General features: G+C 43.9%; 1 protein-coding gene across 6 annotated transcripts in view; it reads left to right on the top strand.

Annotated features, from left to right (window-relative positions):
• The window catches only part of LOC126203640 (UDP-glycosyltransferase UGT5-like), a 66,874-nt gene that overhangs the window by 11,984 nt on the left and 32,150 nt on the right, over positions 1 to 22,740 (top strand). The window contains exon 1 of one of the 6 annotated variants that reach the window (XM_049938016.1): positions 12,074 to 12,296. The exons of the other annotated variants lie outside the window; for them this stretch is intronic. The gene's annotated coding sequence lies outside the window, so the exon portion shown is untranslated. Of the gene's footprint in view, positions 1 to 12,073; positions 12,297 to 22,740 lie in introns of those variants that run through there. 6 annotated transcript variants of the gene reach the window in all.

Consider the following 22,740-nt stretch of genomic DNA (forward strand, 5'->3'; position numbering starts at 1 on the left):
TGTACCGTGATTCGTCACTCTGCACAACGTTTTTCCAATGTTCACTCGTCCAATGTTTACGCTCCTTAAATCAAGCGAGGCGTTTGGCATTTACCGGCGTAATGTGTGACTTATGAGCAGCCACTCGATCATGAAACCCATATTTTCTCACCTCCCGCCTAACTGCCGTAGTACTTGCAGTGGATCCTGAAGCAGTTTGAAATTCCTGTGTGATGGTCTGGATAGATGTCTGCCTATTACAAATTACGTCCGCAGCTCGTGGTCTTGCGGTAGCGTTCTCGCTTCCTGCGCACGGGGTCCTGGGTTCGATTCCCGGCGGGGTCAGAGATTTTCTCTACCTCGTGATGACTGGGTGTTGTGTGTTCATTATCATCATTTCATTATCATTGACGTGCAAGTCGCCGAAGTGGCGTCAACTAAAAAGGACTTGCGATACGGCGGCCGAACTTCCCCGCAAGGGGCCACCCGGCCAACAATGCCATACGATCATTTCATTTCATTACAAATTACGACCCTCTTCAACTGCCGGCGATCTCTGTCAGTCAACAGACGAGGTTGGCGTGTCCGCTTTTGTGCTGTACATGTCCCTTCACGTTTCCACTTCACTATCACATCGAGAACACTGGACCTAGGGTACAGACGTATGACACAAGTGACACCCAAACAGTCCGCAGCTCGTGGTCGTGCGGTAGCGTTCTCGCTTCCCACGCCCGGGTTCCCGGGTTCGATTCCCGGCGGGGTCAGGGATTTTCTCTGCCTCGTGATGACTGGGTGTTGTGTGATGTCCTTAGGTTAGTTAGGTTTAAGTAGTTCTAGGGGACTGATGACCATAGATGTTAAGTCCCATAGTGCTCAGAGCCATTTGAACCATTTTTTGACACCCAAACACCTGACCACGTTCGAAGTCTGTGAGTTCCGCGGAGAACCCTATTCTGCTCTCTCACGATGTCTAATGACTGCTGAGGTCGCTGATATGGAGTACCTGGCAGTAGGTGGCAGCTCAATGCACCTAATATGAAAAACGTATGTTTTTGGGAGTGTGCGGATACTTTTGATCACATAGTTTGCCCACAGATAACCGCCCGGAGTGAAGTACAGTGGAATGAAGACGTTACAAATTGCAGAGGTGGCGTCTCTGATTAGTGATCAAAACGTTCTCGATCCCGAGTTCCAACCTCGCCACCGCTTAAATTCTGAATAAAAATCATCAGCATTGGCGGCCGAAGACTTCCGGCATAAGAATTGATCCACATTCTACCAACGCCCTTATCAAAGTGGTTTGAGGAGCGGGTAGAGGTTCAGGGCACCTTCTTGACGGGGGGGGGGGGGGGGGGAGTTTAAAAGGGGAAGAATAAGCAATGAGAATGCAAAAGGCAATGGAAACCACTGTGTTAAAGACACGTAATGTATATCCACAGGACATGTGGCCTATGATTGAAAAAGTGTCACGATGATCTCTCCATTGGCAAAAGATTCCAGTATAGTCCCCCATTCGGATCTCTGGGAGGGGACTGCCAAAGTGTAGGTGACCACGAGAAAAAGATTGAATAACGAATGAAAGGATAACGTTTTACGAGTCGGGGCGTGGCTTGTCAGATGTATGAATTGTTAGGGAAGCTAGAAAATCTGACAAGGGAAATGGTAAGGCTCAATCTAGACATAGTAGAGGTCAGTGAAATGAAATGGAAAGAAGACAGGGATTTCTGGTCAGATGAGTATAGGCTAATATCAAAAGCAGCAGAAAATGGTATAATGGGAGTAGGAGTCGTTATGAATAGGAAGGTAGGGCTGAGACTGAGTTACTGTAAACAGTTCTGTGATAGGGTTGTTCTCCTCAGAATCGAAGGCAAACTACCAGCGACAACGATAGTTCTCAGCTTTACATGCCGACGTCACAAGCCGAATATGAAGAGATAGGGAAAGTATATGTGAAGATTAAACGTGTATTCATTACGTAAAGGGATATGAAAATCTATTAATCATGGGGGACTGGAATGCGGTTGTAGTGGAAGGAGTGGAAGAAAGGGATACGGGAGGATATGAACTTGGAACTAGAAATGAGAGAAGAGAAAGACTAATCGAGTTGTGCAATAAATTTCAACTAGTAATAGGGAGCACTCTGTTCAGTAATCACAAGTGGAGGAGGATACTTGGAAAAGGACGGGTATAAGGAAGATTTCAATTAGATTACATCATGGTAAGACAGATTCCGAAATCAGATACTGGATTGTAAGGAGCAGATATAGACTCAGATCACAATTTATTAGTGATGAAGAGTAGGCTGAAGTTGAAGAGACTAGTCAGGATGAATCAAAATGCAAAGAAGTGGAATAGGGAAATAGTAAGGAATGAAGAGACACGCAAGAATTTCTCTAAGGCTAAAGATGCTGTGATAAGGAATAACTCAGTAATCACTTCAGTTGTAGAGGAATGGACATCTCTAGGCAGTCTCAGAAGTTGGAAAGAAAATATAGGCACAAACAAGGTGGCTGCGATGAAACCATGCGTAACAGAAGAAATACTTCAGATGGTCGATGAAAGAAGGAAGTAAAAAAATGTTCAGGAAAATTCAGCAATACAGAAATACAAGTCGCGTAGGAATGAAATAAACAGGCAGTGCAGGGAAGCTAAGACGGAAGCTAAGTGTGGGTAAGCTACTAAAAACAGCATAGTGAACGCATTATTGTGGCCAAGATAGACACGAAGCCCACGCCTACCACAGTAGTACAAGTTTATATGCCAACTAGCTCCGCAAGATGACGAAGAAATTGATGAAATGTATGATGAGATAAAAGAAATCATTCAGATAGTGAAGGGAGACGAAAATTTAATAGTCATGCGTGACTGGAATTCGATAGCAGGAAAGGGAAGAGAAGGAAACGTAGTAGGTGAATATGGAATGGGGGTAAGAAATGAAAGAGGAAGCCGCCTAGTAAAATTTTGCACAGAGCATAACTTAATCGTAATAATCATGGTTCAAGAATCATGAAAGAAGGTTATATACATGGAAGAGGCCTGGTGATACTAGAAGGTTTCAGATAGATTTAGGAACCAGTGTTTAAATTGTAAGACATTTCCAGGGGCAGATGTGGACTCTGACCGCAATCTATTGGTTATGAACCGTAGCTTAAAACTGAAGAAACTGCATATAGCTGGGAATTTAAGGAGATGGGACCTGGATAAAGTGACAGAACTAGAGGTTGTAGAGAGTTTCAGGGAGAGCAATAGGGAACGATTGACAGGAATGAGGGAAAGAGATACAGTAGAAGAAGAATAGGTGGCTTTGAGGGATGAAATAGTGAAGGCAGCAGAGGATCAAGTAGGTAGTAAGACAAGAGCTAGTAGAAATCCTTGGGTAACAGAAGATATATTGATTTTAACTGATGAAAGGAGAAAATATAAAAATGCCGTAAATGAAGCAGCAAAAAGGAATACAAACGTCTCAAAAATGAGATCGACAGGAAGTGCAAAATGACCAAGTAAGGATGGCTAGAGGACAAATGTAAGGATGTAGAGGCATATATCACTAGAGGTAAGATGGATACTGCCTACAGGAAAATTAAAGAGACCTTTGCAGAGAAGAGAAAGACATGTATGAATATCAAGAGCTCAGATAGGATCCAAGTTCTAAACAAAGAAGAGAAAGTAGAAAGGTGGAAGGAGTATATAGAGGGTCTATACAAGGCCGATGTACTTGAGGACAATACTATGGAAATGGAAGAGGATGTAGATGAAGATGAAATGGGAGATGTGATACCGCTTGAAGAGTTTGACAGAACACTGGAAGACCTAAGTCGAAACAAGGATACGGGAGTAGACAACGTTCCATTAGAACTGACAGCCTTGGGAGAGCCAGCCCTGACAAAACTCTACGATCTGGTGAGCAAGATGTACGAGACAGACGAAATACCCTCAGACGCCAAGAAGAATATAAAAATTCCAATCCCAAAGAAAGCAGGTGTTGACAGATGTGAAAATTACCGAACTATCGGTTTAGTAAGTCACAGCTGCAAAATACTAACACGAATTCTTTACAGACGAATGGAAAAAACTGGTAGAAGCGGACCACGGGGAAGATCAGTTTGGATTCCGTAGAAATGTTGGAACACGTGAGGCAATACTGACCCTACGACTTATCTTAGAAGATAGATTAAGGAAAGGCAAACCTACATTTCTAGCATTTGTAGACTTACAGAAAGCTTTTGACAATGTTGACTGGAATACTCTCTTTCAAATTCTGAAGGTGGCAGGGATAAAAATACAGAGAGCGAAAGGCTATTTACAATTTGTACAGAAACCAGATGGCAGTTATAAGAGTCGAGGGGCATGAAAGGGAAGCAGTGGTTGGGACGGGAATGAGACAGGGTTGCAGCCTCTCCCCGATGTTATTCAATCTGTATATTGAGCAAGCAGTAAAGGAAACAAAAGAAAAATTCCGAGTAGGAATTAAAATCCATGAAGAAGAAATAAAAACTTTGAGGTTCGCCGATGACATTGTAATTCTGTCAGAGACAGCAAAGGACGTGGAAGAGCAGTTGAACGGAATGGACAGTGTCTTGAAAGGAGGAACTAAGATGAACATCAACAAAAGCAAAACGAGGATAAAGGAATGTAGTCGAATTAAGTCGGGTGATGCTGCGGGAATTAGATTAGGAAATGAGACACTTAAAGTAGTAAAGGAGTTTTGCTATTTAGGGAGCAAAATAACTGATGATGGTCGAAGTAGAGAGGATATAAAATGTAGACTGGCAATGGCAAGGAAATCGTTTCTGAAGAAGAGAAATTTGTTAACATCGAGTGTAGATTTAAGTGTCTTGAAGTCGTTTCTGAAAGTATTTGTATGGAGTGTAGCCATGTATGGAAGTGAAACGTGGACGATAAATAGTTTAGACAAGCAGAGAATAGGAATTTTCGAAATGTGGTGCTACAGAAGTAAGCTGAAGATTAGATGGGTAGATCACATAACTAAAGAGGAGTTATTGAGTAGAATTGGGGAGAAGAGAAATTTGTGGCACTACTTGATTGGAAGAAGGGATCGGTTGGTAGGACTTGTCATGAGGCATCAAGGGATCACCAATTTAGTATTGTAGGGTAGACCAAGAGATGAATACACTAAGCAGATTCAGAAGGATGTAGGTTTCAGTAGGTACTGGGAGATGAAGAAGCTTGCACAGGATAGATTAGCATGGAGAGCTGCATCTAATCAATCTCTCGACTGAAGACCACAACAACAACAACAATGCTCGAACACTACAATGTTTCAAAATCCTACTGACAGTAATGATATGGGCTTGTAATTTAGTGAATTATTCCTATTTTCTTTCTCAAATATTGGTGTGGCTTGTGCAACTTTCCAGTCTTTGGCTACGGCTCTCTCGTCGAGCGACTGGTTGTAGCCGGCCGAAGTGGCCGTGCGGTTCTGGCACTGCAGTCTGGAACCGCGAGACCGCTACGGTCGCAGGTTCGAATCCTGCCTCGGGCATGGATGTGTGTGATGTCCTTAGGTTAGTTAGGTTTAACTAGTTCTAAGTTCTAGGGGACTAATGACTTCAGAAGTTGAGTCCCATAGAGCTCAGAGCCATTTGAACCATTTTTTTTTTAACTGGTTGTATATGAATGAAGTATGGAGCTATTCAATCAGGACACTCTGAAAAGAACCTAACTGGTATACAGTCTGGACCAGCAGACTTGCTTTATTAAATGATTTATGTTGCTTCACTACTCCGAGGATATCTACTTCTAAGTTACTCATGTTGGCAGCTGTTCTTGATTCGAATTCTGGAGTATTTACTTCATCTTCTTTGGTGAAGGAATTTCGGAAGCAGTTTAGCAACTCTGCTTTAGCAGCAGTGTCATCGATAGTACACTCCTGGAAATTGAAATAAGAACACCGTGAATTCATTGTCCCAGGAAGGGGAAACTTTATTGACACATTCCTGGGGTCAGATACATCACATGATCACACTGACAGAACCACAGGCACATAGACACAGGCAACAGAGCATGCACAATGTCGGCACTAGTACAGTGTATATCCACCTTTCGCAGCAACGCAGGCTGCTATTCTCCCATGGAGACGATCGTAGAGATGCTGGATGTAGTCCTGTGGAACGGCTTGCCATGCCATTTCCACCTGGCGCCTCAGTTGGACCAGCGTTCGTGCTGGACGTGCAGACCGCGTGAGACGACGCTTCATCCAGTCCCAAACATGCTCAATGGGGGACAGATCCGGAGATCTTGCTGGCCAGGGTAGTTGACTTACACCTTCTAGAGCACGTTGGGTGGCACGGGATACATGCGGACGTGCATTGTCCTGTTGGAACAGCAAGTTCCCTTGCCGGTCTAGGAATGGTAGAACGATGGGTTCGATGACGGTTTGGATGTACCGTGCACTATTCAGTGTCCCCTCGACGATCACCAGTGGTGTACGGCCAGTGTAGGAGATCGCTCCCCACACCATGATGCCGGGTGTTGGCCCTGTGTGCCTCGGTCGTATGCAGTCCTGATTGTGGCGCTCACCTGCACGGCGCCAAACACGCATACGACCATCATTGGCACCAAGGCAGAAGCGACTCTCATCGCTGAAGACGACACGTCTCCATTCGTCCCTCCATTCACGCCTGTCGCGACACCACTGGAGGCGGGCTGCACGATGTTGGGGCGTGAGCGGAAGACGGCCTAACGGTGTGCGGGACCGTAGCCCAGCTTCATGGAGACGGTTGCGAATGGTCCTCGCCGATACCCCAGGAGCAACAGTGTCCCTAATTTGCTGGGAAGTGGCGGTGCGGTCCCCTACGGCACTGCATAGGATCCTACGGTCTTGGCGTGCATCCGTGCGTCGCTGCGGTCCGGTCCCAGGTCGACGGGCACGTGCACCTTCCGCCGACCACTGGCGACAACATCGATGTACTGTGGAGACCTCACGCCCCACGTGTTGAGCAATTTGGCGGTACGTCCACCCGGCCTCCCGCACGCCCACTATACGCCCTCGCTCAAAGTCCGTCAACTGCACATACGGTTCACGTCCACGCTGTCGCGGCATGCTACCAGTGTTAAAGACTGCGATGGAGCTCCGTATGCCACGGCAAACTGGCTGACACTGACGGCGGCGGTGCACAAATGCTGCGCAGCTAGCGCCATTCGACGGCCAACACCGTGGTTCCTGGTGTGTCCGCTGTGCCGTGCGTGTGATCATTGCTTGTACAGCCCTCTCGCAGTGTCCGGAGCAAGTATGGTGGGTCTGGCACACCGGTGTCAATGTGTTCTTTTTTCCATTTCCAGGAGTGTAATTCCGTTGCTATCGCCAGAGAAGGCATTGTTTGTGTCTTGCCCATAGCATACTTTACATACGACTAGAATCTCTTTTGATTTTTATTTAGGTTTCGAAACAAAGTTTCGTTGGAAACTATTATAAGAATGTCGCATTGAAGACCGATGCTAAATTTCGAGCCTGGTAAAAGATCACCAGTCTTGGAGATTTTGCGTTCGTTTAGATTTGGCATGCTTTTTCCATTGTTTCTGAAACAGTGTTCTGACCCGTTTTGTGTAGCAAGGGCGATCAACTCCATCGTTTGTTAGTTTATTTGGTATAAATTTCTCAATGTCTGATGTGATAGAAGAAGAAACAGGAGTCGGTATAGAAGAGATAGGGAATTCAGCGTTGGTATCATAATTTAAAAGAGTTTGGAAGACTTAAGACCTAATAAGGAAGATCACATTCCATTAGAATTTCTAAAATCATTGGGGGAAGTGGCAAAAAAAAACAAACTATTATTCACGTTGGTGTGTAGATTGTATGAACCTGGCGATATACCATCTGACTTTCGGAAAAATACCATTCACACATTTCCCAAGACTCCCAAAGCTGACACGTGCGAGAATTACCACAGAAACAGCTCATGGATCCAAGCTGCTGATAATATGCAGAAGAATGGAAAAGGAAGTTGAGGATACAGACGGTCGGTCTGGGTTTAGGACAGGTAAAGAGAGAGGCAGTTCTGATGTTGCGGCGGATAATCGAAGCAAGACTAAAGAAAAATCAAGAAACTTTGATAGGATTTGTTGACCTGGAAAACGCGTTAGGCAATGTCAAATTGTGCAAGAAGTTCGAAATTCTGAGGAAAATGGGGGGAAGCTATAGGGAGAGATGGATAATATACAACATGCCAAAGAGCCAACAGGGAATAATAACAGTGGAAGACCAAGAACGAAGTGCTAGGATTAAAAAGGATGTAACACAGGGATGTTTTGTTTCGCCCCCTCTGTACATCGAAGAACCAATGACCGAAATAAAAGAAAGGATCAAGAGTGGAATTAAAATCAAGGTGAAAGGATATCAATGATAAGATTTGCCGCCCTCAGTAAAATGAAGAAGAATTACAGGATATGCTGAATGGAATGAACAATGTGATGAGTGCAGAATATGGACATAGTAAATCGAAGTAGCAGAAATGAGAACAACGACGAACTTAAAATCAGGACTGGTGCTCACGAATGAAGTTAAGGAATTCTATTACTTAGGCAGCAAAATAACCAGTGACGGACGGAGTAAGGAGGACATCAAAAGCAGACTAGCACTGCCAAAAACGACTTTCCTGGGCAAGAGAAGTCTACTAATACGAAACACAGGCCTTAATTTGAAGAAGAAATTTCTGAGAATGTGGAGAGCAGCATTGTATGGTAGTGAAGCATGGTCCGCGGGAAAACCGGAACAGAAGAGAATCGAAACATCTGATATGTGGTGCTACAGACGAATGTTGGAAATTAGGTGTACTGATAAGGTAAGGAATGAGGAGATTCTGTGCAGAATCGGACAAGACAGAAGTATATGGAAAACACTGACAAGAAGAAGGGACTTAATGACAGAACATTTGTTACGACATCAGGGAATAACTTCCTTGGTACTTGAGGGAACTCTAGAGGGTAAAAGCTACAGAGGAAGATTGGAACATATCAAGCAAATGATTTAGGACATAGGTTGCAAATGCTACTCTGAGATGAAGAGGTTGGCACAGGAGAGGAACTCATGGTGGGCCGCATCAAACCAGTCAGAAGCCTGATGGCTCAAAAAAAAAAGGGGGGGGGGGGGGGAAAGCAGATGCCAGGATCAGATTTAGTGGAAGAATCTTAAAGGAATGTAGCTCGTCTACGAAAGATGTGGCGTTCAGAACATTTATTCGACTCGTTCTTGTGTATTCTCCATCAGTCTGGAAGCCTTATAAGGTTTGATTATTGGGAGAGAGAGAGAGAGAGAGAGAGAGAGAGAGAAAGAGACAAAGAGAGCACGTCGAACGAACAGCGGCGCGTTTTGTCACTAATAGTTTAGTAAGTGCGAGAACGTTACGAATATGCTCAACAATCTGTGCTGAGAAGTTGTGTATCATGGAAAGGTTCACCGTTATAGCTATGAGGTCATACGTGGGGCTTTTCAGAGCAATCTTCTTCCGTTGTAGAATTTATTTTATTCTATATTCTTCATAATTAGACTCTAAGACGAAAAAAATGAAAACCATGCACCACGAAGGAATTATCCAAATGGGATGGAAATCGGTAGATATGCGGTACATGTAAGAGGATGAGTCAAATGAAAACCTTAAATTTGTAATAACAAATCGAAATTTCGCGCCGTTATCCTGTAAGTTGGTAAGCGTGCTACAAACAGCGTACAAGATGGCCTGTAGGTGGCAGCATAGTGCAGATCCACACATACCGTCACAGTATCAGTATAAAGATGGCCGCCCCACTTGCGACTTGCACCAGGGAAGAACAGCGTTCTGTTATTCGATTTTTGCGTAGTGAAGGTGTGAAACCTATTGAAATTCGTCGACGAATGAAGGTCCAGTACGGTGATCCATGTTTGTCACAGCAGCAAGTCTACGAATGGAGTAGGAAGTTCGCAAATGGTGTGACTTCAGTGGAAGATGCTCCTCGTCCAGGTCAGGCACAACGAGTTGTGACTCCACAGAACATTGCAGCAGTTGAAGGAAAACCGCCGAGTGACACTGAATGACATTGCAGCATGTTTACAGATTAGTCATGGGTCAGCACACCACATTGTGCATGATGTCTTCCAGTTTCACAAAGTGTCTGCAAGATGGGTGCCACGGCAGCTGACTCCTGAAAGGAGAGAACGACATGTGGATGTTTTTGAAGAACTTCTTCGGCGCTTTGATCAAGACGGTAATGGCTTCCTTGCAAGAATCGTTATTGGGGACGAAACCTGAGTTCACTTCCACCAACCGGAAACGAAGAGAGCGAGCAAGGAATGGCGCCATTCCTCACTACCAAAACCAAAGAGGTTCCGAACAGAACCATCAGCAGGGAAGGCTATGCTGACTCTCTTCTGGGACGAAAAAGGCGTCATTTTGGAACATTATATGCCTAGAGGGAACACTGTCACCAGTGCATCATACACAGATCTCCTAAAAAATCATCTGCGGCCTGCAGTCAAATCAAAGCGACGTGGATTGCTGTCAGCAGGTGTCCTTTTGCAACATGACAATGCAACGCCCCACACTGCCCGTACAACAGTTGCAACAATCACGCCCCAAGTGATTTACATATGTTTGGACCACTCAAAGACGCAATGGGAGGAAAGAAGGTCCGTTCTGATGCAGATGTACGCCACGCGGTGCATGAGTGGTTGCGCGGATTACCAAAAGACTTTTTTTTTCTAAAGGAATTTTTGCACTTTGTAAGCGCTGGAGGACTTGGCATTGAGCGTGGGGGAGATTATGTTGAAAAAAATGATACAGCTTTGTACCACTTCTGCACAATAAATAATATTTAAAAAAATATTTAAGGTTTTCATTTGACTTACCCTCGTATAAAAAAAACTAATAATTACAATTTCGGAAAAACTCTATGATTTATTTAAGAGAAAGAGTTCCACAAATATAGAAAGTCAGTGACGCGTTGGTTCACCTCTGGCCGTTATACAAGAAGTTGCTCGGCTTTTATTGATAGAGTTGTTGAATATCCTCCTATGGCATATCGTGCTAAATTCTGTCCGAATGGCTCGTTAGATCGTTAAAATGCAGAGCTTGTTGGCGGACCCCGACCATAATGCTCTAAACTTTCCAACTTAGGTAGAGATCTGGCGACCTTGTTGGCCAAGGTAGGTGTTGGCAAGCATAAAGGCAAACAGACTAAATTCTTGGAGCGGGAATTATCTTGATGGACAGTATGGCCAGGATTGCTTGCGTGAATGGCAACGAAATGCGGTGTAGAGTATTATCGATGCACCGCTGCTGTAAGGGCGCTGTCGGCGGAATCCAAAGGGTTCATGCTATGAAAAGAAATGGCAACCCAGACCATCATTCCTGGCTGTCGTGCCGTATGACGGACGACAATCAGGTTCGTGCCCCACAACAGGACAGGGCGTGTCTACACACGTCTTCAGCCTGGAATCTAACTTACTGAAGTAGAATTTGCTTCAGTGATGAATCCCGCTTCGGCCTGAGTCCCGATCACCAGCGAAGACGTGTCTGGAGATGTGCCGGATATGGTTTGGCTACCAACCTGACTTGTCTCCCGGCATACAGGCCGACAACCAGGAGTGATGGTCTGGGGTGCCACTTCATTTCATAGCAGGACCTCTTTGGTTGTCATCTGTAGTACACTTACAGCACAGCGGTACGTAGACAATATTCTACGCCCTGTTTTCTTACCTTTCGTGGCAAGCCATCCTGGGCTTATATTTGAGCAAGATAATGCCCTCCCGCATGTGGTGTAAGTTGTCTTCTTACTTTACCAACCCTACCGTGGCCAGCAAGATGGCCGAATCTTTCCCCAGTTGAGCATTTCCCCAGTTGACCATTTATTGTTGTATAAATACTTGATTTTATCTTTATGTAAATTTATATGTACACGATGTATGAATTAATTTGTTTATTTTGCTATAATTAGTTATGTATATTATGTAAATATCGCTGAGTAATCGCTGAGGGAATGTTAGGGAAACGTTAGGTTTTGTCAACGAATAAGTATCGGAGTAGCGGCATCTCTGGACGCGAGAGGATGTTACGTCAGAGCGCGCGCTACACAGAGAGAGAACTCTGGTGTGAGACTTGGAGAAGTGCGGACGCATGGATGGCGTGCACTGTACTGGAGGAGTGATTGTTTAGCGGCACGTGGCAAGTGATGAGCGTGGGCATTGGAAATATTGGCTGCAGCAACATCAAGGACCCGTCACACCAATATCATTGCCAATAACTCCCGTGCTCGCTAATTATCATGGAAAGGAGCCAGCAGCAGTATCGTCGTAAGCAACTGCGTTACGGCGAGAATGGACTGAAGTAAGACTGCTGCGTCACAGCTTATTGTCACTAGTTTTGTAACGGCGTTACTCAGCTTTGTGGTGTTTTGTGAGTGAATAATTACCATATTTTAATCAAAACTATTTACCCGCGATTCTCCTAAAATCATACACCAAGTAGGTGTCCTATTGTTACAATAATCCGAGTACTGTTTATGAAAAATGAAAATTGCAGTGCCAGTTAATTTTGCTAATGAACTAAATGATTCAGTTAAATTAAAGATTTGAACTTAAACCATTCAGTAATTCCAGTCTCACTAACTTTAAATTTGAACTTTAATCTGAGGCGATCTAATTGTTGCAAATAGTAAATCAACTAATCAAATTAAAATGATTCCTGACACTATGAACAAAAGCAATAACTAGAATTAATGAGTGAGTGCAAATATCATTGATTATTGTAATTTGTTGTTAGTAAAGTTCTGGTTCACATTTTTACTTGCAGTCGTGCTAAAGTATAATAATTACCTTTCGATACAGTAATTATCAATTTCTACTTCCCTGTTCAGAAGTCAATAGAGTTTCTTTTAATTATCTTTGCCATTTTCCAAAATTCATATGAAAATAGTAGACGTTTTTGTGAGGTAGCGCCATTGTCACTTACAACAGTAAGTAACCACTAATCTAAGTGTTATCTTGAATGTTTTCCAAATTTCAGCTCTATTAGTTAATGATATTACGAGTGCAAACTAATTTCTTTCTCTCTTTATTACGTAAAGGTTTGAATTGTTTTTGCTAACGTGCGTGCAGCCCTCTGTTGCAGCGCGTGTTCGAGTAATTCTTGACACTGACTGTTCGGCTCATTAATTCACCTACCGAACAGAAATTTTGCCCAATTGGGCTGGTGACCGTATTTCTTTTAGCTATAGTTATTTCAGTAACCCTTGTTATTCTGTTCCGATCCACGTAGTACCCCTTCTCGCTGGCACAGTACGTGAATGATAGCACAAACTTTTCGAACAACCATACTAAATTTTACAGTAATTAAGTAGGCGAAAAAAGTTGTCCTAGAAGGCATCTTGTTATTAACCTCCCCGTCATTTATCGACTTTATATTGAATCTTCGGAACGATAGCCTTTTCAAAATTTTGTTCCAATTGTTTAGGCACATGCTTACACGGTCATATATTTCTAACATGTCGATAGAAGGGAAGGGGGACGTTACACACGTTTGAGCATTATGGGCAGGGCCCTGTAACCAGCTCGGGATTTTGACGATGTAACGAGCCAATTGGACAGAAGTTTGCTCTATAACCATCAGGAGATCATACAACAACTCTGTCAGTCAGTGACAAGCCGAAAAACTGGTTGCTTAAGGATCAAGGGTAGACCAACACGTTATCGACTTGTTCAGATTGTGAAGCTCTTTCTTTTGAATAAATCGTCCAGTTTTTCTGAAAATATAATCATCTGTTTGTCTGTACATGCACATCCCGTGTACCGATTTCCGTCCAGTTCGAATAATTCCTTGGCCGTGAGTCGTTCTTTTTTGAATTAGAATGTACATCTTCTATTGTATCTTTGCTAAATAATTGCTGTTTGACTCAGTGTCAACACGCTCTTCATTCTTCAAGGTGCAGAATTTGTTTTTTAGTTATTAAATACGTTCTATTAACGTCTGTGAATTTCAGGCAGCTGATTTGGTTTCAGTCCAACTTTGTAATCATCTTTACTCTGCATCTTATTAATTCATGCTAACTTGACTCACTACGACTATGATGTCATACAAATTTTTTATAGCTTGATAAGATAAGTATTTCATTGTATAAAATCAAATGAGCCGATGGACGTCATTTATAGTCTCCATCAAGTCGATTTACCATTTTTCATCAGAAAGAAGATTATAATATGAACTGGCTGTTACAAGCAAATTCTTTTAATGTGCAGCCCTGACGTTTCTGTCACCCCAGCCTGCGTTCCCAACTGGAAATTAATTTTTGGTTTTGTACAAAGTTTCCTTTAAGATTGCTTATACCATACTGTAGTTGAATCTGTTGTCCTTCATTAGTTTCTATAATTCTTTGTGTGGGACTTTTACGTCATAATCTGAATGTGAGCTCGTTTCTGTAAAGTTCCGAACGATTTCTACGGAATATCTTTTGTTTGCCTGTCTGTGCTTCTATAAAATATGTTTTATTATTTTAAGTGAACAAATTTACAGTGAAGGCTACAACTGAATTTCCTCCCTGCTCTGTTCCTCTGTAGTAAAGCATTTTGTACTCTTTTTGATCTACAATTTTTCTTGGCATTTCTGATATACCTGCTATATGTTATGTTATTTTCAGTTCTTTCGGATACAACTAACTTACCTTTTTAGCCTACAGTCTGCAAGTTATTGTTCGTAAATAAAAATTATTTGAAGCATTTGGATTTATAGGAATTCATCGAATAGCAGGGTGTTAGCCTAGAAGCAGCTGGGTATTCTATATTGTCCAAAGTTGTTTCAGTACACTACCCCGAATGATCTTACACCTGGGCTAGAATATCTACGTGACAGCAACACGAACATATCGATAGGACCACCCCCACGCTGTAGTAGGCCGCGAATGCCTGAAGAGTTTGGCGAGACATGTAAACAGCGCTAAACTTCGAATCTCGGCAGTGCTATGCTCACAGCACTCTCAGCGCCGATCTGAGTGCTTCTGAGTCTTGAGATGAAAGTATCAACATGACCAGATCGCATACAGATCTCACCAGCCCAGTTGTCAAGTCAGCCCCCAGTCGGTCTTTGTATCACTTGTAAGGTCTCTCTCTCTGTCTCTCTCTCTCTCTCTCTCTCTCTCTCCCTCTCTGGTTCTGGCAGCCAGTCTTTCAGTCGCACGTCCTTCAAATCAATTTTTAACATGGCAGAATCTTACAATTTTCTTCCTGGGTGCCGGTTCTCTTCACACGTTTGCTACTCTGTAATTGCCCACATTCTCATCTTTTGGTTTGTTGTGGGTTGCTGGGAGAAAGTACGGCCTGTCTAAACGTTTATCGTGTTGTGTATACACATCACTGCCGCAGAAAAGTGATGCAACCACAGTATTGCCACCCAAACCGAAGTGTTGAAATTTGCCTCTCACGGTTGGAATTAATTTAGTGCTCAACCTCAGAGTCACTCCATTATAGCGGCGAAGCTCTGAGGAGTACTTGGAGGAATTGTAGGATGCTGGCAAGAGAAGTAACTCATCTGTCTCGTGGTACGATTTTACATGTTAAAATTGGTTGTGAAGCTACCCTGAGAAGCTACCCTAGGTATATTTCGCTATGGGTAGCTCTAAAATGTGGCTTCGGATTCTCAGGCCCAAGACGTTGTGCCGCGATTGGTGCAGTAATTAAAGACTTCCTGCTTATCTATTACGTAAGCGCTATCAGCTGCCGCAGTTCTGCTGGAATTTTCTTGCTAAATCGGTAGGTCACGAAACACTACGCAATGTGCCAGACTTTTCTGGCCAGATAATTCACGATAAGATAACAGTCTCGGCGCGTCAGCTGCGCCGCTGTCGGTGAAAACATACAAGCTGCGAACTTTACATTTTCCATAAGCAGTGACCAGTGAAGTACATTCAATGAATTCTGATCGCTAAAATAATCAGGCACCGATGCATCATGGTGTTGTACAGTACTGCCCCAGTATTGCGACAGGATCTGCTACCAAATATTCTATAAAGTAAGAGCAGCCATGTGAACATCAGTAGCTTGAATATTACTAGCTCAGATGGCAAACCAATACTATGCAAAGAAGGGAAAGCCGAAAAATGGAAGGGACACATAGAAAGGTCGTACAAGGCAAATCAGTTTGTAGACATAATTATAGAAGGTGGACTTCTCTTACTCCAAGTAACAGAGCAGTTGTTTGCGATCCGGCCCATTGTGTAGGGGCGGCTCTTTCCAGCCAATATCCCAGTGGGCTGCGAGAGAGGCAGAGAGAACCAAATTGGGAACACTTCTTAGTGTTCACACGGTTTCGACGTTCGCCTGATAACCAACGGAAACCTCCCAAAACCTGTGATCTGAACTGAGGTACTGGAACTATCTTAATTTATTTTTGGGACAATGCTATCCACTGTGAATGGAAATTCACTACTTTTAATCTGAAAATGATCACAGACCTCTTCTTGTCTACAGCGATGAAAACATTATCCATCATCCCATACAAAGGTTAAAGTTCTATGTCTAGTATATTATCTGTATATCCATATCCATACAAATTATAGAAATGTATGTAGGTATGTGTGAAGGTATGTTTACAAGTTCCACATCTCCTCCTAAACCAGGGGACCAGTTTCAATCAAACGTGGTACACTTATCATTTACTGTCTGGAAAAAAATCACAGTGAGTGTGAGAACCATCCACCAATCAAAGGGGTGGGGGTGAAAAAGCACTGTAGACGAAGATGTGAAAATACCCACACCTTAGTCATCCAGCACTTGAGAACGAGAGCACTTTCAGACGTGCTGCAAATTTACGCATAATTTCAAACTTTTACGAAACTTTTTCTCGCTGATGACACCCACAAAATGAAGGAAAGAAAACATTTATTGCCTATTACATTTTTGCAGTTCATGTAATAAAACTGACATATGAATCTGCTGCTAACTGTATTCATGGCAAATTTTACAGACAGTATTCATACATAACTCTGAATTTACCAGAAAATTTACATCGTTATATGACACTTAGTTCAGGGTATTCTTTCTTTCGCTTACGCCATAGTCCCGCAGCGATCGCAAGGTCGGCGTGGTTACAACGGATTTGGCAATGGGGATGGCCGGATGCATGCCCTTCCTGCCGTCACCCCTTACCCCCCCCCCCCCCCCCCCCGGACGTAATCAGTGCACCTCCAACTGCCTGCGTCTAGTGTAAATCGTGAAATAGAGCGGACGTGTTTCAAATGTCTGCGATGCGTCGATGCGTGTAACAGAGGTGGAACGTGGGGACCAGCCCGGTATTCACCTAGCGGGATGTGGAAAACCGCCTAAAAACCACATCCAAGCTGGCCGGCACACCGGTCCTCGTCGTTAATCCTCCGGGCGGATTCGATCTGGGGCGAGAGCGCCTACCCGAGTCCAGGAAGCAGCGCGTTAGTGCGCTCGGCTACCCTGGCGGGTTTAGTTCAGGGTATATGATGTCATAAACAACTACCGCATCTTGCAAGACGTATAAATTTATTACTTCTTTGTTACTGACTCTGTTCACAACTACTATTTTCCGCAGACAGTAACCCCATTTGCCGCTGAATGTACCGACAAGAATATATCATTGTACGACACATGGTTCAGGAGATGTGAAGTCAAATACTCAAGGAGCGAGAGAAAAGTACCACATCATGCATCACGTTTCAATTTATTACTTCTTTCCTGCTAGCTCTGTTCGTAAGACTCCACATATGCCGCTGAATGTGCCTACAAAATTATATATAACACATAGACGAGGCCATACGACGTCATAAACACTGAGATGCGTGAAGAACTTCCAAATCATGCATGACGTTTAAATTTATTATTTCTGTACTACTAGCTCTGTTCACAGCATACTTAGGGACAGTAGTCACATATTCCACTGAATGTACCTGGAAAATTCTGTAGTGTGGCATATATTTCTGGAGATAAGACGACATGAACATCGAGCTGCGTGAAAATGAAACTGCAGAGCGAAAATCCCTAGACATACAAGTGGAAAAAGTATACGAATACGCGTTAAATATGTTACATACGTGTAAAATGTATTTGGCATGTGAATATGGGAGCAAAGCAATGGGAAAAAATGTCGTCCTAAACTGCAGGAACGATTTAATTCAAATTTGGTACAAACATGGAAAGAAATACTTTGGTGATAATAACCAACAGCCCCCTGTTGGGGTGAGACTGCTAAAGTGGACCGAGAAGAGGAGGGGAAGAGATCGACAGACGAGAGGGGGAAGGAGGAGACAGACAGAAGTAGGGGGGAAGAGGAGGAGGGGGAGGAGGACGAGGACAAAGATAGGGTAGGGGGAAATGGACTGAGAGATGGTAGATGAGGAGATGGACACAGAAAGAGAAAGTGATGCATGGTAAGAGGGAGAGGAGGAGATGGACAAAGAGAAGGGAGAGGAGAAGTTGGACAGAAATTGGGGGGGAGGAGACTGCCAGAGAGAGGGGTTGGAAGAGATGGAATCAGAGGGGGGAAGAGGAGATGCACAGAGGGGGAAGAAGGAGATGGACCGAGGGGGGAGAAGCAGGTTGACAGAGGGAGGGGGAGGAGGAGGAGGAGGAGGAGAAAGACAGTGGGAGGGGCAGGAGGAAATGTGCAGATAGTTGGGAAATGGAGGATGTGGACAGAGAGATGCGGTGATGAAGATGGACAGAGAAAGGGGGAAGAAGGAGATGGACTAATAGAAGATTTGAATAAATATATACCCATGCAATGCTGGGTATTCAGCTGGTATTTATATACAAGGTGATGTTTTCCACCGCGTACAAATTGTAGGGATTGATCGATGAGAAGATACAGAACAAGAAAGGTCTAATGAAATGAAGTCGCCGGCCGTGGTGGCCGAGCGGTTATAGGCGCTTCAGTCTGGAACCGCGCGACCACTACGGTCGCAGGTTCGAATCCTGCCTCGGACATAGACGTGTGTGATGTCTTTAGGTTAGTTAGGTTCAAGTAGTTCTAAGTTCTAGGGGACTGATGACCTCAGCTGTTAAGTCCCATAGTGCTCAGAGCCATTTTTGAAATTACGTCCGGAAATGCGTGGTCTCCATTCTAGAGACCATTTATTCCATCATACTTTGCTACAGAGACTGCGACCTAATACGCACTGTACCATACAGCCACAGTTACAGTGTGCATGTGCATGGAAACCATTTTAAACACACAATGTAATTTTGGCTGCATGGTACAGAGCGCATTAGACCCAGTATCTTTAACAATATACTGTGGTGAGCTAGTGCTCTGTCAGATTCTTCTCGCAGTATTGTATACCGCATCTCATCTTTATCCATCTTTTCTTCCCATTTCTATAAAACGTACACCTCAGCTGCGTAGAACGGGAAGATAAAGCAGATGGATCTTTCAGATACGACACTGCGATAGTAATTTTAGTAATTTGACGGAGAGCTGACAGACTTAATTCGAAACGTGCCCCTATTGTAGACGACATTCCCTCGGACAACCCCGGGCTCAGTCAGATGCGGCAGAACTCCACCATCTGATGTACAAGATATATGAGAGGGCCGAAGCACTGTGAGACTTCAAAAAGAATGTAATAAATACTCTTCAAAAAAGGATGGTGCTGACAGAAGAGAATACTACTGAATTATGTGTCAAATAAGTTAAGAATGCCAAATTATAAAAAATATTACACTACTGGCCATTAAAATTGCTACACCAAGAAGAAATGCAAATGATAAACAGGTATTCATTGGACAAATATATTATACTAGAACTGACATGTGATTACGTTTTCATGCAATTTGGGTGCATAGATCCTGAAAAATCAGTACCCAAAACAACCACCACTGGCCGTAATAACGGCCTTGATACGCCTGGGCTTTGAGTCAAACAGAGCTGGGATGGCGTGTACAGGTACAGCTGCCCATGAAGCTTAAACACGATACCACAGTTCATCAAGACTAGTGACTGGTGTATTGTGACGAGCCAGTTGCTCGGCCACCATTGACCAGATGTTTTCAGTTGGTGAGACATCTGAAGAATGTGCTGGCCAGGGCAGCACTCGAACATTTTATGTATCCAGAACGGCCCGTACAGGACCTGCAACACGCGGTCGTGCATTATCCTGCTGGAATGTAGGGTTTCGCAGGAATCGAATGAAGGGTAGAGCCACGGATCGTAACACATATGAAATGTAACGTTCACTGTTCAAAGTGTCGTCAGTGCGAACAAGAGGTGACCGAGACGTGTAACCAATGGCACCCCATACCATCACACCGGGTGATACGCTAGTATGGCAATGACGAATACACGCTTCCAATGTGCGTTCACCGCGATGTCGCCAAACACGGATGCGACCATCATGATGCTCTAAACAGAACCTGGATTCATCCGAAAAAATGACGTTTTGCCATTCGTGCACCCAGGTTCGTCGTTGAGTACACCATCGCAGGCACTCCTGTCTGTGATGCAGCGTCAAGGGTAACCGCACCCATGGTCTCCGAGCTGATAGTCCATGCTGCTGCAAACGCCGTAGAACTGTTCGTGCAGATGGTTGTTGTCTTGCAAACGTCCCCATCTGTTGACTCAGGGATCGAGATGTGGCTGCACGATCCGTTACAGCCATGCGGATAAGATGCCTGCCATCTCGACTGCTAGTGATACGAGGGCGTTGGGATCCAGTACGGCGTTCCGTATTACCCTCCTGAACCTGCCGATTCCATATTCTGCTAACAGTCATTGGATCTCAACCAACGCGAGCAGCAATGTCGCGATACGATAAACCGCAATCGCGATAGGCTACAATCCGACCTTTATCAAAGTCGGAAACGTGATGGTACGCATTTATCCCCCTTACACGACGCATCACAACGTTTCACCAGGCAACGCCGGTGATCTGCTGTTTGTGTATGAGAAATCGGCTGGAAACTTTCCTCATGTCAGCACGTTGTAGGTGTCGCCACCGGCGACAACCTTGTGTGAATGCTCTGAAAAGCTAATAATTTGCATATCACAGCATCTTCTTCCTGTTGGTTATATTTCGCGTCTGTAGCACGTCATCTTCGTGGTGTAGCAATTTTAATGTCCAGTAGGGTATGTAAAGAATAATCGAAGTATGTTAGGAGACCCTGAGGACGATCTCTCAGGGTTACAAAGAAGTATAGGATCACGCGGGTCAGTACTAATCCTAAAGATTTATGTCACCACGAACAACCAAAACGTTTCCACTTTAGGATGTTGCTGCAGCGTATATGACGACCAGCGCGATGCGATGCGGGTACATAAGCACCGACTTGTAGGCAAGACGTTAATGTGTCATTTGATCGAAAACTTTTTGATCACCCTTTACGGAAGATAGATTGAAGGAAGACATACACACACCAATAGCATTGTTATATGTGGAGAAAGTTTGTGACAATGTTAACTGGAATACACCCTTTGAAATTCTGCGGTGTCTTCAGAAGATGGTTTTTTAGAAGATTAACAAACAATAAAGGGGGGAAAATTAATAGTGATTAATAATGTGGAAACAGTTGCCGGTAGTGGGAGGTGGATTTCATAGAAATGGAAAGAAAAGTCTGCGCTCATTTTGGGAATCTAGGCTCAGTCTGTCACAGGCTAGGACAGATGAAAGTAAAGTCGTATGGCCGAATAGTTGGAAGATACCGCGGGGAGTTCCAAGCGCCTAATGGGAAACGTTTTTCCTACCCTTCGCGCTGCAGGCACACTTCCTTCGCAAGTGTGACCGTTGAATGTAGATGACAGTAATGTGTGTGTCGAGTGTAGTGTCATGTTCGTATTGGATACGAGAAGAGAAGGGAGAGGATGGATCCCGGTGCCGGCACATAACCTACTCCTCCCGAACTGTTTCAAGAGGGCCTCCGAGGCTAACGTCTTTCCCGACGGACGGATCACCATCTAGTAAATCCAGGACAATGGCGCGATGGTTGGTGATTAGGGACCTCTCCTGCTCCCTTCTACCGTAAAGGAAAAGGGAAAATTGTCAATTGCACGTGGCGTCCGTGATCGGTTATCCATCCAACTGCGGTCACGCCCGCAGGTGCTTAATTTCGGCTATCTGATGGCAACCTGCATATCCACCCCGGCACAGCAGGTGACTTCAGTAATTTTAACCAACATGTTATGGAGTAAAACGATCTCCCCTTAATGATCAACTAGGGAAGACAATCATGATGGCATAATATGACATTCATTAAAGTGGCCATTTTCGACACGTTTTTCTAATTGAATAGAGTTGACTCCAAGACAGATGACCAAGCTGAAGAGAACAAAATTTCAAGGCTGGTTTGCGTGGAGGAACCCAGGGGAGATAAAGCTGAGGGGTAAATCTGCTGATTTGTAAGAATTGTGGTAGCAGTCCTACCATCAAAATTACCTTGCACAGCGCCAGTAACGAGGCCAGATGAATCTGAAATCGTTGCCAAAGTACAAAATAGCGTCCGAAATCTAGGGGTTACGGTGGGAAAGAAAACGGAAAAGAATAATGTCAGAACAGTTACATTTTTCGTTGGCAAGAGGTTCTTCATTAAACAGTTCGTCCTACTAATGTTGACTGCAGAAAGTTAAGCTTTGATACAAACTACTGCATAATACAGTGGCCTCCTAGTAAAAAAAAAAATGCTACTCGCGTAAACTGTGTGATTAGTAATTGTAATGTCGTTTGTTTCTTTTCATTTATATGAAAATCACCTTGCCTTTCTGCAGATTCTTTTCGAATTAGTGATTCACAATTCTTACCTCATTTTGGGATCATGTGGTAATTCAGAAA

The sequence above is a fragment of the Schistocerca nitens genome, chromosome 9, assembly GCF_023898315.1.
Source record: "Schistocerca nitens isolate TAMUIC-IGC-003100 chromosome 9, iqSchNite1.1, whole genome shotgun sequence".
Taxonomy (NCBI): Eukaryota; Metazoa; Arthropoda; class Insecta; order Orthoptera; family Acrididae; genus Schistocerca; species Schistocerca nitens.